The 19,536-nt window shown below is 45.6% G+C and overlaps 1 protein-coding gene across 1 annotated transcript in view; it reads right to left on the reverse strand.

Annotated features, from left to right (window-relative positions):
* Window positions 1-19,536, reverse strand: part of PCNX1 (pecanex 1) — a 3,150,868-nt gene that overhangs the window by 2,931,682 nt on the left and 199,650 nt on the right. The gene's annotated exons all lie outside the window — the stretch shown is intronic.

The following is a 19,536-nucleotide window of genomic DNA, read 5'->3' on the forward strand; positions in this document are numbered from 1 at the left end:
ACACAGATGGAACCTTATGGTAAGACGTACCTTCTTTATCTGATGTTGCTAATCTTCACTTAATCTTTGACTGTGGGAAGAGTCCCCAGCTACCAAAATCTTGGGAGGTCTCACGGAAGAATATTCCTGAGCACCATTGAACCAAAGGATGCTTGTGCCCTAGAGACCAGATCAAACTTGTAATGCAACTTGTAATGAGTAACAAAGGTATGTGAGGATCCCAGCTATCTGCTGCACATATATCATCTATAGAAGCTCTGGCATGGAAGACTGAAGTGGCTAATGCTCTTGTAGAATGTGCTTTTACAGGTCCTGGTAATTGCACTTTCACTAGATGGCTCAAGGATTGTATAAGCCTTCACTGATAACAAAAGGAAAATAACCTTAGAAACTGGTTTGCCGAGATTAGCAGAAGAGAATGAAAAATAGTTGATCAGATTTTCTGAATACCTTTTTTCTGTGCAGGTAAAAACATAACTGTCTGTGGACATCTAACAAATGCAAATAATATTCACAATTTTTTTGGATTTGCAAAAAATATGGGAAGGTGTACAGTTTGATTGATCAATGTCAGATACTACTTTCGGTAAAAAGGATGGATTTGTTTACAAAGATACCCTACCTTTATGAAAGGTCAGGTAAAGAGGCTTGCAAGATAGGGCCTGTAATTCCGATATTCTCCTAGAAGTAATAGCAACCAGAAAGGCAGTTTTCCAGGACAAATACTTCAAATTGCAATTTGCCGATAGTTCAAATGAGGAATAAATTAAAGACTGTAGCACCAGATTCAAGTCCCAAGGTGCAGATGGGTCCTTGTACGGAGGTCTCAGTAACAGTATTCTTTCAGAAAAGCTTTACATAGTTTGTGCAACATAACAGCTGTGTCATTTAGACCATTACGGAAATTTGAAATTGCAGTTAGATGGACCCATATAGTTGAGGAGGACACCACTGCGTCGAAAAGCGATGCTAAAAATTCCAAGACCTTATAAAATGGTGCCAAATATGGACAGAGGTCACTGTTTGAAGCCCATTTTGAAAATTTTTGCCACTTGCTGCTGTACAAATATCTAGTTGAAGGCTTGTGGGAGGCTAAAACAATTCATTGAACTGGGGCAGTAAGGTTAGTATGCCTGGCAAATCACTGGAACTGGAGAAGCCATTCAGTGAGCTTGAGATTCTGAAGATTTGGGTGAAAGAGTCCCTCTGGAAGGGACAACAGATCTGGAGCTAGAGTCCATGGTTCTCGAATTAGGCGAGGCCACAGAAAGAGAAACCTTATCTGCACAGGCCAGAAGGGAGCAATGAGGATTACCTTGTTCTACAACCTGCTGGCTTTCTTTAGAAACTGAGATATGAGTGGAATTGGGGAAAAGGCATACAAGAGACGGGAGGGGGGGTCAATCGTGGAGAAGAGTGTCTCTCAGTGACTCCCCTGGAGGATGGATCAAGGCGAAGTAGCTGCTAATTCTGTTGTTCATAAGAGATACAAACAGATCACAGCAAGGCTGACCCCGTCGACAAAACATCCGCTCCACAACCAAAGGATTAAGAGACCACTTGTGAAGCATTAGGATATTCCTGCTCAATTTGTCTGCATTCACACTGGAACTCCCCGGATTTGCAACCAGAAAGTAGTCTACTGAGATTGTCCAGTGCCAAACCCCAAGAACTTCTCGACAAAGACGAAGAGATCTGGTTCCCCCTTGTTTATGTACCAAACCACTGACATGTCTGTTTGGATTGAAATGGTTCCAGACAGGGAACATTTCTTGGAGTGTTTGCAACTCTAGGAACACTGCCCTCATCTCTAGAATGCTGATAAGCAAACTGGCCTCCCAACTGGAACCAAACACCTTGGAATGTCTTTCCCAAATAATGCCCCCCCCACCTTATCCGGGATGCATCCATGGTCGCTACAGCTTGAGGTTGTGGAGGAACAAAGGGACGGCCAAGTAGAATATCATTAGAATGAAGCCACCAACCCGGGTCCTTTTGCATAAATTGGTGATCCGGATTTGATGCAACATTAGTTGCTTCAATAATGACCACTGCAAAGCCATGAGCCACTGAAGGATCCGCATGTGAAGCCTGCCAAGGGGAACTAGGGTAATGCAGGCTGCCATAGATCCCAAAACCTGATGTACCAACCTTGCAGTCAATGTTTTGCTGTGAAAGATCTGGATGACTTGAGATTTTATTCTTTGAAGACTTTCATGAGGAAGGGAGGTGATGCAGGTGCTTGTGTCCAATACTGCTCCCATGAACTCTAAATGTTATGAAGGCTCCAGTTGGAATTTTTCGTAGTTCGCAGTAATCCCTAGTGAGGAACAAGTCTGAAGGATATAATCCCTTGCCTGAAGCAGTAGATGCCTGGAGGTTGCAGTAATGAGCCAGTTGTCCAAGTATGGAAACACCCGGAATCCTTGCAGTCTGAAGTGAGCTGTGACTACTGCCATGCACCAGGTGAACACCCTGGGGGCTGTGATAAGGCCAAAGGGCATGGCTTTGAACTGGTAATGACTGGCTCCCAGAATGAAGCCAAGGAATCTTCTCGAGCATTTACTTTTATGTAATATGCATCCTGAAGATCTATAGAGCACACCCAATCGTCTATCCCTAAGAACGGGAGAATAGACTGAATTGTGACCATCCAAAATTTGGTACTTTGAACTGACTTGCTCAAGGTACTGAGATCCAAAATGTCTCCAGTCCCCAGTATTCTTTGGCACTAAAAAGAATCTCAAGTAAATTCAGGATCCTATCTGGTCTGGTGGGACTGTCTGGATGTCTCTTTTGCCGAACAGTTTTTGAATTTCTATTACTGCCACATCCCTGTGACTGGGTGGAACGTCCGGAATTCTCTTGGGGGACTTGGGTTGGCTGGAGAAGGGAATATGGCAGCCTCTGGTTATGATCCTCTGCACCCAACTATCTGTTATGGTTAGCCAGGCAGGTAGGTACAGGGATAGTCATCCCCCGACTGCCTCCAGAAGAAGGCAAGTGGGCCTCCATTCAGGAGCACCAATAGGAATTTCCCTGGGACCCTGACTTTGCAGGCCACCTCTACTTCTGGTGCAGTGTCTTCCATTATAACTCCCCCCTCTGCCCTGGGAGGAGCCGCTGACATGCGAGTCCTGGAAAGACCATTGATTTTTTGAACCATAGCCTTCCACTCCTCCGGTTCGAGTAGGGCTGTTGAGGAGTGGAAAAACATACCCCAAGGCAGAAAGCGTCTTTCCGTCTTTCTCAAATCTGGCAAGGGTGTCTAACTCAGCATAGCAGGTAGCACTCACTGCAAACTCAATACACCACACAAACAACACAAACAACAAAATCAGTGTGCAAAGCAGTCACTGCCCTTAAGGCCAAATACAACACCAAACATACTTGTCATAGGTGACTCCATAGTCAGACACACTGACGTCCCGCTCACCAGACTGAGTAAGGAGAAGGTCACAGTAAGCTGCCTGTCGGGCGCTAGAATCCGCCACATAACACAAGCACTCAGGTCTCTCAACAGCAGGTACAAGTACGACTCAGTCATTGTCCACGCTGGTGTCAACGACCTGAGACGTACCTCCTTGGACTACATGAAGAGAGACATTGAGGATCTCTCTGATTATGTAGCCCAGGCAGGTATGACCCTGACCTTGAGCAGTATCCTACCTTCACCTAGAGTGATGCCACAATACAGTGATAAGATGATCAGCTTTAATAATTGGCTTAAATTCTGGTGTCATTCAAAGGGGATCCAATGTCTGTCTGCCTGGGATGACATGCTGGACAAGCCACGCTGCCATGAGGGACGGCTTGCACCTGTCACCCCTAGGCTTCCGGATATTGGCAAAGGCTCTTGCCACCCCATAGTGCCTTTTTAGGCAAGGCTCAAATTCTAAACCTACCACCCTAGAACACAAAAAGTAAAAACTAAGGGTAATGCTGCTCAATGCCAGAAGTCTCAATCTCAAGATGCACGACTCGAGGCCCTTCTCACTATGGAGAACATCGATGTCTGTGCTGTGACAGAAACCTGGTTCAAGGCTCCTGAGAGCACCCCAGCACTAGCAGGTTTCACCTCATATCATGCGTTCCGGCCCCAAAATCCGGACAACACCAAGAAAGGTGGGGGTGTCCATATTCATAAAGGACACCCACACCTCAAGGTTGGTGGCAATGCACGATGCATCGGAGACCATCCAGGTGCAATTAACCATAGGCAAGACTGCTCTGCAATTTGTAGCATGTTACAGGCCACCCTCTCAAACTCAGGAACCTCACATGGCCTTCCTGAAAACAATGGAGGGGATAAATGTATCTCCAAACACCATCATACTAGGTGACTTCAACTACCCTAATATAGACTGGGAACACTACTCAAGCCCAAACACTCTAGCCCAAAGGTTCCGGGAGTTCATAAACTCAAATGCCATGGAACAACTAGTCACCATCCCCACAAGAGGAGAAAACATACTTGATCTCATCATCACGAACATAGGATCAAAATGTCCAACACCGGAAGTATACCCCTCACTGGTGAGATCAGATCATAAACTAATCTCGCTGGAGGTCCTCATCCCGCCCCCACCTGAAATAAAAAAGACCACAGTGAAAAACTTCTCAAATGCCGACTTCACACTTCTAAAAACTAATGTGGTCTCCTTTAAGGCCCCTGAGCCTGTGGTAAACATTACTCAAACCGCTGAATCACTTACAAATGCCTTCTACCAGCACCTACAGGACTGCATGGATCAGGCAATCCCAAACAAAACTAAGACTCTTTGTACCAAAGGCAAGCGTCCAGTCTGGTGGACCCCAGCCATAAACAAGCTCTACAACAAAAGGAGGAAGCTACTACAAGATAGAGCAAAATCCTTGAAAGGTAAGACACCTTTGATCATTATAAGTAAAAACTAAGAGCTCTCATAAAATCATCCAAGGCAAATTTTGAGAGAAAAATCGCCAAGGACTCAAAAGACAATCATAAGGCCTTCTTTAGCTATGTTAGAAACCTAGGAGGAAACTCCCAGATATGCTCAGAATTAGTTCAAAATGATGTGAAGATTACTGAACCTACACACATTGCCAACATACTGGCTGACAGGTTCAGTGCAAACTTCTCCCCCTCCCCAAAAGGAGAGATATCTATACCAGAGGATTGTAGCCCCCAAACATCTCCAACACCCAGGTGAGAACTGCTCTCTCCAAAGCAAAACACAGCATCCATGGGACCGGATGGTGTCCCCGGCTGTGTGCTCCACGAACTCAATGAGGAATTAAACCCGCAGTTAGGACAGCTGTTTAATCTTAGCCTCCCCTCAGGATCATTACCCAAGGAGTGGCGCACGGCGACTGTGGTCCCACTTCACAAGGGCAGTGCCTCCACCGACCCTGGAAATTACCATCCCATTAGCTTGACAAGCCTTATCTGCAAAGCCATGGAGAGGATCATAATGGAACTCATAAATAAAGACATAGGGAACTTGCAGACTTTGGATCCAACCCAGTTTGGCTTTGTCAAAGGCAGATCATGCCTTTTAAACTTGGTTGACTTTTTCGAGACAGTCACCAAGGCCATTGATGAGGGAAAGGCAGTCCATACAGCCTACCTTGACCTGGCAAAGGCCTTCACACAATACCCCACTCAGGTATCATCGAAAAACTCATCAGCTTGAATGTAAACCCATACATCACAAGATGGGTTGCAAACTGGCTAAGTGACAGAACCCACAGGGACAGAGTTGCTGGAGCCATGTCAGACTCAAAGCCTTTCACAAGTGGTGTCCCACAGGGATCAGTCCTGGGTCCACTCTTGTTCGGCATCTACTTTTCTGAAGTACAAGCAAACACAGGAGGGTTATGGCTGACAAAGTTTGCAGATGACTGCAAACTGGGCCATAGTCGAAAACACATCGGACACAGATATCCTTCAGAAGGGCCTCACAGAAACGGATAACTGGTGCCAGAGCCACGGCCTAAAGTTAAATGCCAAGAAATGCATTGTCATACCCTTCGGGAAAAACAAGGTTACCCCTAGCTACCATATAGGTGGCAATCCACTGAGCACAGAAGAAGTCATCAGGGATCTGGGGACCCAGGTTGACAGTAGCCTTACGTTTGACACTCATGTTGCTAAAGTAGTTAGGAAAACCTTCTACATTGCCCACTTGATCATGAAGGGATTCACATCTAGATCAAGGGAGGTCATCGTCCCCCTGTACTCATCACTCATTAGACCTATGATTGAGTACAATGCCCCATTCGGAATGTATCTGACCCGACACCTGCAGCAGCTGGAAAGGCCCCAAAAGTTCCTCACCAAAAGGATAAAGGGTCTCAAAAATATGTCTTATGCTGCCCGACTGAAAGAACTCCAGCTCTATTCAGTCTCATACCGCTTGCTCAGAGTAGACCTGTGCCTGACATATAAGGCCATGTCAAACCCTGATTTGATGAATATGCTTCACCTCAAAAAATCTAGATCCCTCAGAACCACAAGAGCGGGAGACTTAAACCTTGACACGGTTATTAATAGAATGTGCTGGAGGGACAGATTCATCACCCAGAGACTCCCTATGATGTGGGACAAAATCCCGGTACATGTGAGGCAGAGCACCTCGCTGGCCTTGTTCAAGAGGAATCTTTACCAATGGATGGGGGATCGCAGATATACCCCAGGGATTACTTCAGTGTCACTGCTTGACAGAGGCACAGCAAAATAATAGGCATAGTTTTATTCAAACTAAAGGGGTGGCGAAAGCCAAATAACTATGGGCTAGGCTTATAAATGCCCTTGGGCAGATAGCCTAGTACGAACCTATGAACTACAAGGCCTGATCAAGAGAGGGAAAAAAAAAAAAGAAAAAACATTAGTTCAGCAAAATTATGGGGATATGCTAACCATTATTTTGTTTTCCTTAAAGATTTTTTAAATTACAATAGATATGTGAGTGGAATGTATTCTGTGTTGCTTCTGTATGTTACAAAGAATGAACACAAAGACAACAAAAATAAATAACTAGATGTGGACTTGTCTTTTGCAGCTTCTTTTAATGATGCATCTCCACTATATTTCATGAGGGACTCTTTCCCCCCTTAATACTGCTAACCTCTTCAGATTCCATGTTCAAGAGAAGCAGTTCTACAAGAAAAAATAAGAAAAAAGAAGTTATGTACTCACCATAACGCTCCATGTGAGTTGTTCCATCTCGCCTTCATTCATCACTAATGGGTTCGGAGCCAATCCTCGGCTCCGACACGGCCGACTAGCAAGCTCAAAGTTCTCCAGTAGCTCAAGATCCCACCCCTCATCCCATAATGAACTGCTGGAATTACATCAGATCTTGTTTGCTGCGTACCATATAACAGTACAATAATTATTCTACCTAGGAATGAATACACATTGAAAAACCAGGATGAAGACAGCCTCCAGGTCAACTGTCAGCCAGGAAGGGGAAGGAGGGAGGGATGTGGGAATGAAGGTGAGATGGAACAACTCATATGGAACGTTATGGTGAGTACATAACTTCTTTATGTGAAGTTTTCAATATCGCCGTTCATTCATCACTGATGGGTAGCATCCCTAGCACCCTGATCTTGGGTGGCTCATGGCAGTACACTCTTAAGAACCATAAAACCAAATGAAGCCCTGTCCCTGGAGGCCTTATCCACTTTGTAAGGAGTTATAAAAGTGTGAGGTTTAGACCAGGTGGCTGCTGCACAGATGTTATCCAAAGGCAATTTGGCTTGAAAGGCTGACTAAGTAGAAACTGCTCTGGTTGAATGAGCCTTTACCTTACTAGATACTGGCATTTTATGACAAGCATATGTATAGGTGATGCAATCAGACAGCCACTTAAACAGGGTTGTTTTAGCAACTGGTTTACCTTTCCTGGTCTCAGAAAAGGACACAAAGAGCTGATCTGATTTCCTAATGTCTTTGGTTCTGTCCAAATAAAATCTAAGTGGTCTATGAACATCGAGTTTATGCAACATATATTCCAATTTGTTGGTATGATTAGGGAAGAAAAAGTACAGTTGTGTACCTACCATAAATGTAGATGTTAGAGTGTATTCACTGTTGCAGTCATTACACTTGGGTTATCCTGCTGGCAGGCTACCCGCAGTCGGCCCGAGTTCCAAAGTCCTGGTCCGGCATCGGTTGCTGTCGCCTCTTCCCTGACGTCAGTGCGCCAGGGGTATAAAAGATGCAACAGACACCATTTTCTACAGATTTCTTGCCCCAGATGTCAGGTGCCCCCAGATAGGAAGGCTGGAAAAATAAAATTATGCCAAAAAGCATGCATGTACTAATATAAACATTTCCTTCATCTACAAGCAAATACACCACATAGGTTGTATAGAGTTCAGAAGTACAGAAAAGTCCCAGCAATGAAAAGGGGGATGGTGGGTGGGTAACCTGGACTGCAACAGTGAATACACTCGAACATCTACATTTATGGTAGGCACACAAAGTACAGTTTTGTACCTACCATAAATGTAGATGTTAGAGTGTCTTCACTGCTGCAGTCATTACACTTGGGTTATCCTGCCGTCAGGCGGGCCCGCAGTCGGCCTGAGTTCCAAAGTCTTGGTCCGGCGTCGGTTGCTGTCACCTCTCCCCTGACATCAGTGTGCCAGGGATATACAAGAAGCAGCCGACGCCATTTTCTTCAGTTTTTCTTGCCCCAGATGTCAGATGCCCCCAAAAATGGTAGGCAATACATATTGCTAATAAAACATACAAAAAAGGTAAAAATAAAACCTTCATTAACCAGTAAATACACCATATAGGTAGTATGGGTTAGTCCCAGATAAGAAAGAGGGGCTGGCGGGTGGGTAACCTGGACTGCAGCAGTGAAGACACTCTAACATCTACATTTATGGTAGGTACAAAACTGTACTTTGTTCATCGTGTTTCACTGCTGCAGTCATTACACTTGGGTAGAATCCCAAAGCTGAGTTTGGGTGGCTGGCTCTATAGAGGGTTTGGTGTGGCTAAGAGGCCCCTGCAACACGGCAGTGGCAAAGCCAGCTCTGGATCTAGAATAGAGAGGCAAATGGTAATGATTGGTAAAGGTGTGCACTGAACTCCAAGTTGCAACTTCCAAGATATCTTTGGTAGGTACTCCTCTAAGGAAGGCAGTAGAAGTGGCAGTTGCCCTGGTGAAATGTGGTCTAATATTACTAGCTACAGGTTTCCCATTTTGTGTGCATCAGAGCCGGATACAGTGTCCTATCCACTTTGAAATGGTCTGCTTTGAAATTGCCTTTCCCTGTGATCCTGCAGCATATGATACAAACAATTATTCAGATTTTCTGAAAGTTTTTGTTTTGTCCTAGTAGAAGTGCAATTGCCTGTATATGTCCAAGGAATGTAGAAGTCTCCTTTTTTTTGGGGATTTGGATAAAATGTTGGCAAGTGAATAGATTGGTTAAGAGCCACACTGGAAACCACCTTAGGCATAAAGTAAGGGTTTGTTGTTAAAGAAACCCTGTCTTGGTGGAGAATGATAAAAGGCTCAACTGCCATTAGTGCCTGCAGTTCTGAAACTCTTCGTGCTGAGGTTATTGCCAGAAGTAGAGCAGTTTTCCATGATATATATTTTAACTCTGCTGAATTGGCTTGTTCAAAGGAGGCAAACTGAGCTTTTCCAAAACGAAATTGAGGTCCCAAGTTGGTGTTGGTGCTCTCTGGGGCAGTCTCATGTTTTTAGCCCCTCTGAGGTACTGCTTTAGCAAAGGGTGAGAAAAGCAGCATCTCAGTCAAGTATTGTAGTATCTGAGGAATGTTAGGGACCAGAAGATCAAGGTTTTGAGCCTGGTTCCAGGCACAGAATCTCTTCCACTTTCCTGAATAAGATTTCCTGGTGCTAGGCCTCCTGGCCTCCAAAATCACATCCATAACAGCTTTAGAGAGAGAAGTTGTCAGTTTGGCTAATGAATCTGCCATGCAGCCAGGTTTAAGGTTTTGAGCCGACTGTGCAGTATCCGATTGTTTTGCCGAGTCAGAAGGTGTGGAATTTGAGGCAAAATCCAAGGCGGGCCTTGAGCCAAGTTCTTTAAGATTGGGTACCAGTGCTGGCGTGGCCAGTCTGGAGCAATCAGAATCATCTGTGGTTTGTCTTGTCTGGCTTTTAGGAGTACCTTTGAAAGGAGAGGCAGCGGTGGGAAGGCATAACCGCTTAGGCTTTTCCAGCTGAACGAAAGAGAATCCACTTTCCATGCTTGTGTGTGTTAAGTCCTTGTGCAGAATTTTTGTAGTTGGCAATTCAGTGGGGAGGCAAAGAGATCTATGTCTGGGCACCCCCATTTTTGCATTATCATGCTGAAAACTTGTGGATTTAATTTCCACTCATGAGGATCCACAAGGTTTCTGCTTAGGTCGTCTGCCAGAGTATTTATCTTTCCTAGCAGGAATTGTGCTTGCAGGTGAACTTGATAAGTTATAGCAGTGTTCCCCAAGGTCATGGCTTGCCTGCATAGGGGGTAAGAATGAGTGCCCCCTTGCTTGTTTATGTACCACATCACTGTGGTGTCTGTCCTTAATAATAACTGTCCTGGATGCAGAAGGTCCTTGAAAGCTGTTAGGGCATTTTGTACAGCCAACATCTCTTTTTGATTGATGTGAAGAGGCAGTTGTTCTGTGGTCCATTTGCCCTGAATACATTTTCCTGTCATATGTGCTCCTCAGGCATAATCTGAGGAGTCTGTTGTTATAGTCTGCCTGGCTGTGGGAAGAGTGAAAGGCTGACCCTTGTTGAGGTGACATGACTGTGCCCACCATCAAAACTCCTGTTGTAGGCAGGGAATCAGAGGTATTACTGTCTCCAAGCTGTGAGAATGTTGAGACCAAACACTTTTTAGGTACCACTGTAATTTCCTCATATGCAGTCTTGCATATGGAATTAGTAGAATGCAGGATGCCATCAATCCCAAGGCCTGCAGAATTTTTCTTGCAGGGAGTTGGGACTTTGTTGCCATCAATTGAAAATACTGAGTCAGTTGTCCTTTTGTTTGTCTGGCGTGAGATAAGCCATCTGGGCCGTTGTATTTAAGATGGCACCCAGGAATATTATCTCTTGTGAGAGCACTAGTTTTGATTTCTTTTCGTTTACTGTGTACCCTAGGCAACTTAATCTTTTTACGAACGCCAGATGCTGTAGAAGAATGTCCTTGCTCTCTGCTTGAATCAGGCAGTCCAGATATGGATATATTTGAATTCCTTTTTGTCTGCAAAATGCAATTACTGATGCCAGGCACTTGGTAAAGACCCTGGGCGCAGTAGATAAGCCAAAGGGCAGTGCAGAGAATTGGTAGTGTATTGAACCAGCTATGAATCTGAGGTACCTTCTGCAATTTTGTCTGATAGGGACATGCAGGTATGCCTCTGAGGTCCAAAGTAACAAGCCAAGCTTTCTTGCCCAACACGGGAAGGAGTTGTTGTAGTGTCAGCATTTTGAATTTTGGAACATCCAGGTAAGTATTTAGAATGGAAAGGTCCAGAATGGGTCTCCAGGCTTTGTCCTTTCTGGGTACCAGGAAGAGTCTTGAGTAAAATTCTTGTCCTTTTTCCTGCTGTGGTACTTTTTGAATAGCTCTCATGTCCATGAGAGCTGTAATTTGTTTTTGTGCCTCTGCCCATTGATTTTGTGGCAGGTCTGGCATTCCTTTTAGCCTTGGAAAAGTGTGAAAGTGGAACCTGTAACCTTGAGACACAATATTCAGCACCCATTTGTCTTGGGTGATTGCTTGCCAGTTTTGTGGAAAAAGTGCTAATTTCCCCCCCAAGGGAGCTGCCAAAAGGTAAGAGTTTGGCATTGGAAGGGGGAAGTCATTGGGACTGTTTCCTGTAAGGTTGTGACTTATCCTCACCTTGTTTTGGGTTTGAAGCACCCCACTGTCGTGGTCTGTAAGAACCTTGTGGCTGAGATCTGCCTCTTGGGTGTCTGTATCTGCCTCTTTGTGGCCTGACACTAGAAAGGACCAATTCTTAGTAGGCCAGTTTCTGCTAAATCGCGGTGGCTGTACCTGTAAGAAATCCTTTACTGTTTGCATAGATTTTGCCTTATCCTCCTTTTTCTTTAATACCTCTTCTGCCTTAATACCAAATAAATTATCTTGCTGCAAAGGAACATCCAATAATTTTGCCTTAACATGGTCTGGTAAACTTTGTTCTTTTAACCAAGCATGTCTTCGAATCACAGATCCTGTAACTGCTGCTCTACAAGAAGCTTCTAGTGAATCAAAACCACATTGCAAAGTATGCTTTCCCACTCGTTCAGCTGCATGCAACAAATCCTGCATTTCCTTATAGTCAGGTTGTTCTGCATTTATACTCATTTTCTGTTTTAATTGAGACAGTAAATATTGTTGATACTTAAGCATGTGAAACTGGCAATTCAGAGCTCTCACTGCTAAAGTTGCAGAGGTGTAAACTTTCTTTCCCCATCTGTCTAATGCTCTAGAGTCCCTATCCGAGGGAACTGGATTCTTAGCCGTGGAAGCCTTAACCCATTTGGGACCCTGGGAAATAGTTTCTGGGTCTGCAACAGGGTTTTTATAAAGAAATTTGTGAGAGTCAGGGACTCTGTAGTATCTGTCTAGCCTGACTGGAGCTGGGGGTAAAGAATCAGGGTTTAAACTAGATTCAGAGAACACATCATCCACAATATCCAACACTGACGGAATAGCAAGGGGCCTGTGCTGAGGCAGCAAAAGAAAGTCTCTGAGCCTTTTCTTGGATTCAGAGTAATCCTGGCCCTCCCAGTGGAAATGCTCCCTCATGGTATGTAAAGTTTCCCCAAAAGAGTAATCCTCAGGAGGAGAGGCTGAAGGAATGGATTCTTCAGCATCAGAATCCTCATAGGGGGGTAAAGAATATCCCTGGTCTGAAGAGGAATCAGAATATATTGAAACCTGGTCAGAGGAATCATAGTTTGTATCCTGCCTAGGCCTTTTATCAGGAGGGGGATGGGAACCCCTGATCAGAGTTATCAAGTCTTCGGCCATCTTGAGCATCTGTTTTTTAGGCATGGAGGCCTGTCCAGGTGAATGCCGTACTTGCTTCTTTATCTTTAATGTCGGCTTAGTCTTGGCTGTAGTTGTAATGGTAAGTTGAGTAGGCCTGAAAAGACCCTCAGAAGCCGATGCCTGCTCAGCGGCTCCAGACCCATCTGAAGGGTTAAATCTCCGTTGGCCCAACACCTTGAGGCTCCAGAGGCCTAGGCACCTCCATGTGGGAGTCGGATGCGGCCTGTGGCTCTGAGGTAGCGGGAGTCAGGGGCTGCGAAAGCGCCTCACTGAGCACCGGCGAACTGGCGACTGGCCAAGAAGAGGCTTCGTCGTCGGTTTTGGACCTTGGATGCCTGTCCTTGTCTTTATCCTTGCGTTTTTTATGAATTCAGGTTGTCGGTTGTTCCGACGGCATTATGTAGTTAAACCTTCTTCCAAAATAATGAAAAGCAAAATCGTACAGACGCTTAATAGTGCATTGGTTAAATCTAGCACAAAACCGACAACTAGCAACATCGTGGTCAGGACCGCAAGGAATACAGTAAGAGTGGAAATCCTTATGAGGTATTGGCTTCCCACAAGAAATACAATTGTTAACTTTTTCTGACATCAGTCTGGAGCAAGAAAAAAAGTTTCCCCAATGGGGTACTTAGCTTTATTGAAGACTTCGGATCTGAAATTCGATTTTGAAAATCTCAGGAGTCTGCCAACCGGCACTTGCGAACTGCTTTTGCTTCGGGCACCGCGCGGCAAGAGAGACTGAAGAAAATGGCGTCGGTTGCATCTTTTATACCCCTGGCGTACTGACGTCAGGGAAGAGGCGACAGCAACCGACGCGGGACCAGGACTTTGGAATTCAGGCCGACTGCGGGTAGCCTGCCAGCAGGATAACCGAAGTGTAATGATTGCAACAGTGAAACACGATGAACATCATACTTTGGGCAAAAAGGATGGATTAGTTCTGAGAGATACTCTGTCAGTATGGAAGACCATGTAAGGGGGCTTGATGGAAAAGGCTTGGAGCTCTGACACTCTTTGGGCTGAAGTGATGGCTACTAAGAAGATAGTTTTTCATGACAAGAATTTTAGTTCACAAGATGATGCAGGCTCAAAAGGAGGGAGAACGATACTAAATAACATAAAATTCAAATTCCAGAGGGAATAAGGTGTCTTCACTTGAGGCCTTATGTGAAAGGAACCTTTTAGAAAAGCCTTAGACAATTGGTGAGCAATAATATTCAAAACAAACCATCAATTCCTAGATGGAAATTAGATATAGCAGCTAATTGTACTTGTACCGTAGCTGCCGCTGTTCCTTTGTTGAAGAATTTTAAGATAGAAGATAATGGCGCTTGATAAGGGTCAATGTTGTGGGAAGAAGCCCAAATGGAAAATCTCTTCCATTTACTACGATACAATCTTCTGGTGGAAGGTTTGTGGGAAGCCAACAAAATCGGACTAGTATCATGGGAAAGATTATAGAGCCCGGCTATGCGGGGAATTGGAGCAGCCAAGCAGTTAGCTTCAGTGTCTGCAATGACGGGTGAAAATCCCCTGACGCATGTGTCAACAAGTCCGGAAATGGGTCCAGGATCAATGGATCTTCCAAAATATGATGACAAAGAAACAGGAACCAAATCTGCCGAGGCCAATGAGGGGCTATGAGGATGATTGTCCGTCCCAGTGACTTTGCTTTCTGTAAGAATTTGGATATAGCAGGGGAATTGGTGGAAATGCATAGCGGAGATGCAGGGGCCAATCGTGGACAAGAGCATCCCTCAGAGAGTGACCTGGTGTGGGAACTAGGGCAAAATAGATTCTGCATTTGTTGTTGATGTGACTGGCGAATAGGTCGGAGGAAGGCTGGCCCCCATTTGCGGAAGACCCTGTCTGCAATCTCTTGTTTGAGGGACCATTCATGGGGCAACAAGATTGCTCTGCTTAGTCTGTCCGCTATTACGTTGGATTTGCCTGGGATGTGCACTGACAACAGAAAGCGTTGGAATGACAGTGCCCACTGCCATACTCGAGGGCTTCTCGGCAAAGGGGAGAAGACTTGGTCCCGCCTTGTTTGTTTAGATACCAGACCACTGACATGTCTGTATGTATTGCAATTGTCCCTAGAGGAAGAGAGTCCTGAAAGTATTGCAATGCTAGAAGTACTGCTCTCATCTCCAGGACATTGATATGCAGATGTGATTCTTGATCTGTCCATGTGCCTTGGGCAGTCTTTCCCTGAAATAGCTCCCCTCACCCTATCAGGGAAGCATCCGTGGTCACAGTGGTAATTGGAGGGGGAAGCATGAAAGGACATCCTATTGTGACACGAAAAGCGACATCAACCACCACTCAAGATCCTTCTTGCAGGAGTTTGTTATCAGGATCATGCGACTCATTGGAAGTTCTTGGTAAGACCATTGCGTGAATAGAAGCCATTGAAGGATTCTCATATGCATCCTTGCTAAGGTGATTGCTAGAATCACTGCTGCCATTAATCCTAGAACTTTCAATACCTGTGCTGCTGGTACTCTGCTCTTTGATATTAGGGACATGCTGTGTTGGCGAAGAATACAGATTCTTTCTGGCGGAAGGCGGAGAGTGGTGGTTGACGTGTCTAGTTCTGTCCCTATAAAAACGATATGCTGCGATGGCAACAAGGCAGACACTTCGAAGTTGACTGTAATGCCTAGCTGATCGCAGAATGTCAGAGTAGCCTCTCGCTTGAAGAAGTTGATGCCTGGTGGTGGAGGTAAGGAGCCATCAGTCTAGATACGGAAACACCTGGAATCCTAGACGCCTCCGGTGAGCCGTGACTACTGCCATGCACTTGGTGAACACTCTGGGGGCTGTAGTGAGACCAAAGGGCAGAGCTCGGCATTGATAATGATTGGCTCCCAGCAGGGAGCGCAGATGATCTCTGGATGGTCTGGCCATCTTTATGTGGTAGTACACATCTTTGAGATCGATGGAGCACATCCAATTGTCCTTCCCCAACAAGGGGAGTATGGACTGTAGTGTGACCATTCGGAACTTCTCTTTTCTCACAAATTGGTTGAGCCTGCTGAGATCCAAAATGGGTCTCCAGTCCCCCGTTTTCTTTTGAACCAAAAAGAACCTTGAGTAACATCCGAATCCTGTCTGGTCTGCTTGGACTGACTGGATGACTTTTTTCTAGCAATCGGCGTACCTCTACTGCTGCTTGTCCTATGTGACTAGGTGGAACGTCTGGGATTTTTTTGACGGGAATAGGCTGGATGGAGAATGGTATGAAATACCCTCTGGAAATGATACTTTGTACCCAACTGTCATTTGTTACATTTAGCCAGGCTTTGGGGTACAAAGATAAGCAACCCCGACTGCCTCCAGAGTAGGACAGGCGGGCCTCCTTTCAGGAGCGCTGGTAGGACTGACCAGAGAAGTGATCTCTGTCACCCTGGTGTTGCGGACCCCCTCTGCCGCGAGGGGGGCGTCTTCCATTGAAACCCCCTCCTCTGCCTCTGGAGGGGGGCTCTCCACATGTGTCTTGAAAGGCTCCTTGGGCTTTCCAGAACCACATCTTTCCTCCCCTCTGACCTTTGGGAAAGGGTCCAGTGGGGGTAGAAAAACAGACTCCGATGGCAGACGAGTCTTTCCTTCTTGCTCACACCTGGTTAAAGTCTCCTTCACCTTTGGCCCAAACGAGGAGGAGCCATCACAAGGGGTATTATTAAACGAAGACTTGAAGGGTTCCGCGAAGGAAGAGAGTCGCATCCAGGCATGCCTATGGAGAGCGATTCCTGTACCTGCGGCTCTATTCGAACCATCAGCTGCTTATGATACAAGAAGCATGGAGGGTAGAAATCTGAGTGGCAATCTTATCAGATACACTCAAAGCTACAGCACCCTGAAGAGTATCTCCCAACTCCTTAAGGAGATCTCTCTGCAGTCTGGTAAAATGTGTCAAGTAGTTCAGTGATCTGAGTGAGAAAGTCGCTGAACTGAACATGCGTTTCCCATATCTATCCATGATCCTAGATTCTCTATTAGGAGGATGGATAGATGAGGAAGTTTCAGACATTTCCTTTTTGGTGGCTGCCACCACCACCATGGCATCAAAAGGGACTCCCTTCGTCAAAAAGGACTTATCCACAAGGGCTGAAATAAACTTATTAAGCCTCCGGGGAACAGGTTCCATAGATTCTGGAGACTCCCACACCCTACGAGAGACCAGATCCATAAGCTCATCGTAGGGCGGAGATACCCAAGAGGTGGAAGGTTGAGACCCAAACACCTTCAGGAGAACCGACTCGTCCTCAGTAGGGCTCTTGAACTGGTAATTGCCCCTCTGTCTAGGGATTTCAAGAATCTCCGCAAAGGAAATGTCCTCAGAGGGGGATATGGGGGACCCTTCTGATTCATCCAGGTCGGTGCCCAATGTGATAAGACTCCTGGGGGAGGGGAGTCCAAATGACTCCCTCCTCTTGCATAATCTCTTCCTGGGAAACTTCTGGAGAGGTCTCAGAAGAGCAGGGAGTGCCCTGTGGGGCTACTTGAAGCTCTGGGTTTCTACACTTGGGAGGACCAGAGGAAACAGAAACAGACACAGGCACTTTAGGGGAAGAAGAGGCCAGACCTTGAGATGAGGAAGTCTTGGGAGACGACGCTCGCTTCATGGCATCGAAAGTACCTCAGCTCCGATGAGAAGGAGTCTATGGCTCCGATGGAGCCGTGATCTCCCCCCGCACCGAAGCCATGGGCTCCGAGCCAGAGGTAGGAGCAGAGCCCACCCAAGCAGAGGCCCCGAGAGGAAGAGTCGGCACCGACAAGTCGGTGCAGCTATCCTCCCCGGACCCGACCGGAGAGTGTCGGCTCCTAGAGTCCCCGGTCGGCGCTGAGAAAGTCCAAGCAGATGGAGCCGATGACACTGGAGCAGGTGTCTGCTCCAAGGGATCACCAATCATCAGGTCAGCCTCTTCTGGTTCCGAAGGTCCAATATGGCTCGGAGGAGGAGCAAACAATTCAAGGGTAGTAGTCTTAGGCTCAGACGGTTGTGTCGGAGCCAACAGCAATTTAACTAGGCCTGGTGCCTTCAAGAGTTTCTGAACCAGCCAGTCCATATCCAGATCAGATAAGTTGACAGAGGACCTGGAAGAGTGGACAGAAGGAGCCGATTGGAGCAACATAGGAGGTTTTTCGGTAACCAGTTCCAAGGCCGTGTCTCGGTTCCAAAAAGAGCAGACTGTCGGCTCAAAGGGCAGTGGAGCTGAAGTCACTACAATTTCTGACCTCCTTCCTTTCTTGGATCTAGAATCAGTGGAAGACTTAGAAGATTTGGATGATTTACTGGCTCCATCCTGGTCAGACAATGCCTCAGAAAAGGGGTGCTTAATGATACCCCTATCAATCAATTTCCTCTACCTTTCAGCTAACACTCTTGTGGAAAAGGAATGACATATGCTGCAAGACTCTTGCAGATGTACCTCACACAAGCAGTAAACACACTGCACATGGGCATCTGTGAATGACATTTTCTGTCCACAGTCTGGGCACTTCTTAAACCCAGACTTTGGATGCTTGTCCTTATCTTCAGACATTACACAACTCAAGCACACTGATTAACTAAGAGCTGTTCTAAGTAACTCACACAAACATACACACAGCCCAAAAAGGGGCACCAACAACTAATAACTACAAACAATAATTAGACCTCCAACGATAGTCCCAAAGGGGAACACTAACTAATCCTAAGGCCAAAAGGCCGAAGGCAAGACAGAATACTGAGGAAGGGGTAAAAACACAGAAAAAGATACTATTTACTAACTAGTATATCTGCTACTATGAATAGAACAAAGTACATAAAACGTGAAAATATAACTTGCTGAAAGTTGAAAAACTCCCAATAAAGTCTCGAGCCAAGCTGAAAACTAAGAGATCCATGCTGCGGCAAACTAGATCCAAGGTAATTCCAGCAGTGCATTATGGGATAAGGGGTGGGGGTCTCGAGCTACTGGAGAACTTTGAGCTTGTTAGTCGTCCGTGTCGGAGCAGGGGATCGGCTCCGAACCCATCAGTGATGAATGAACGGCGAAATTGAACAACTTCACATCAGTTGTTTATAATAGAAACTGTACTACCACAACTACATGAAAACACCCAAAATTTCTTAAAAAAAATAAATAAAAGGTCAATGAGTGTTCTGCAGTACACAACCAAAACTAGTCTAGAATCAAAAAGGGAAGTTAAATAGTAAGACCCATAAGTTAAACATCCAGCAATGCTAACTTTATATGGGATTCTTGTGCAATGACCAACATTGGGAAAAAAGAAAGTCGGGAATTGAGGGATACATGGTGACATTTCTGGCAGAGAACAATGACAGAGAAGGTTGGTAAACCCCAAATGTGATACAAATTTACCATGACCCTCTCAAAAGGTTTTAAAGATATACTAAAGTCACTCACTACTGTGCTGTAGCACTCTGCGCAGTCTAACCTGTAGCAAATGTTTGCTACACTGTAGCAAGCAGCTTGCTACAGTTTAAAA

The sequence above is a fragment of the Protopterus annectens genome, chromosome 6.part0 (assembly GCF_019279795.1).
Source record: "Protopterus annectens isolate FY-2018-M chromosome 6.part0, PAN1.0, whole genome shotgun sequence".
Taxonomy (NCBI): domain Eukaryota; kingdom Metazoa; phylum Chordata; order Ceratodontiformes; family Protopteridae; genus Protopterus; species Protopterus annectens.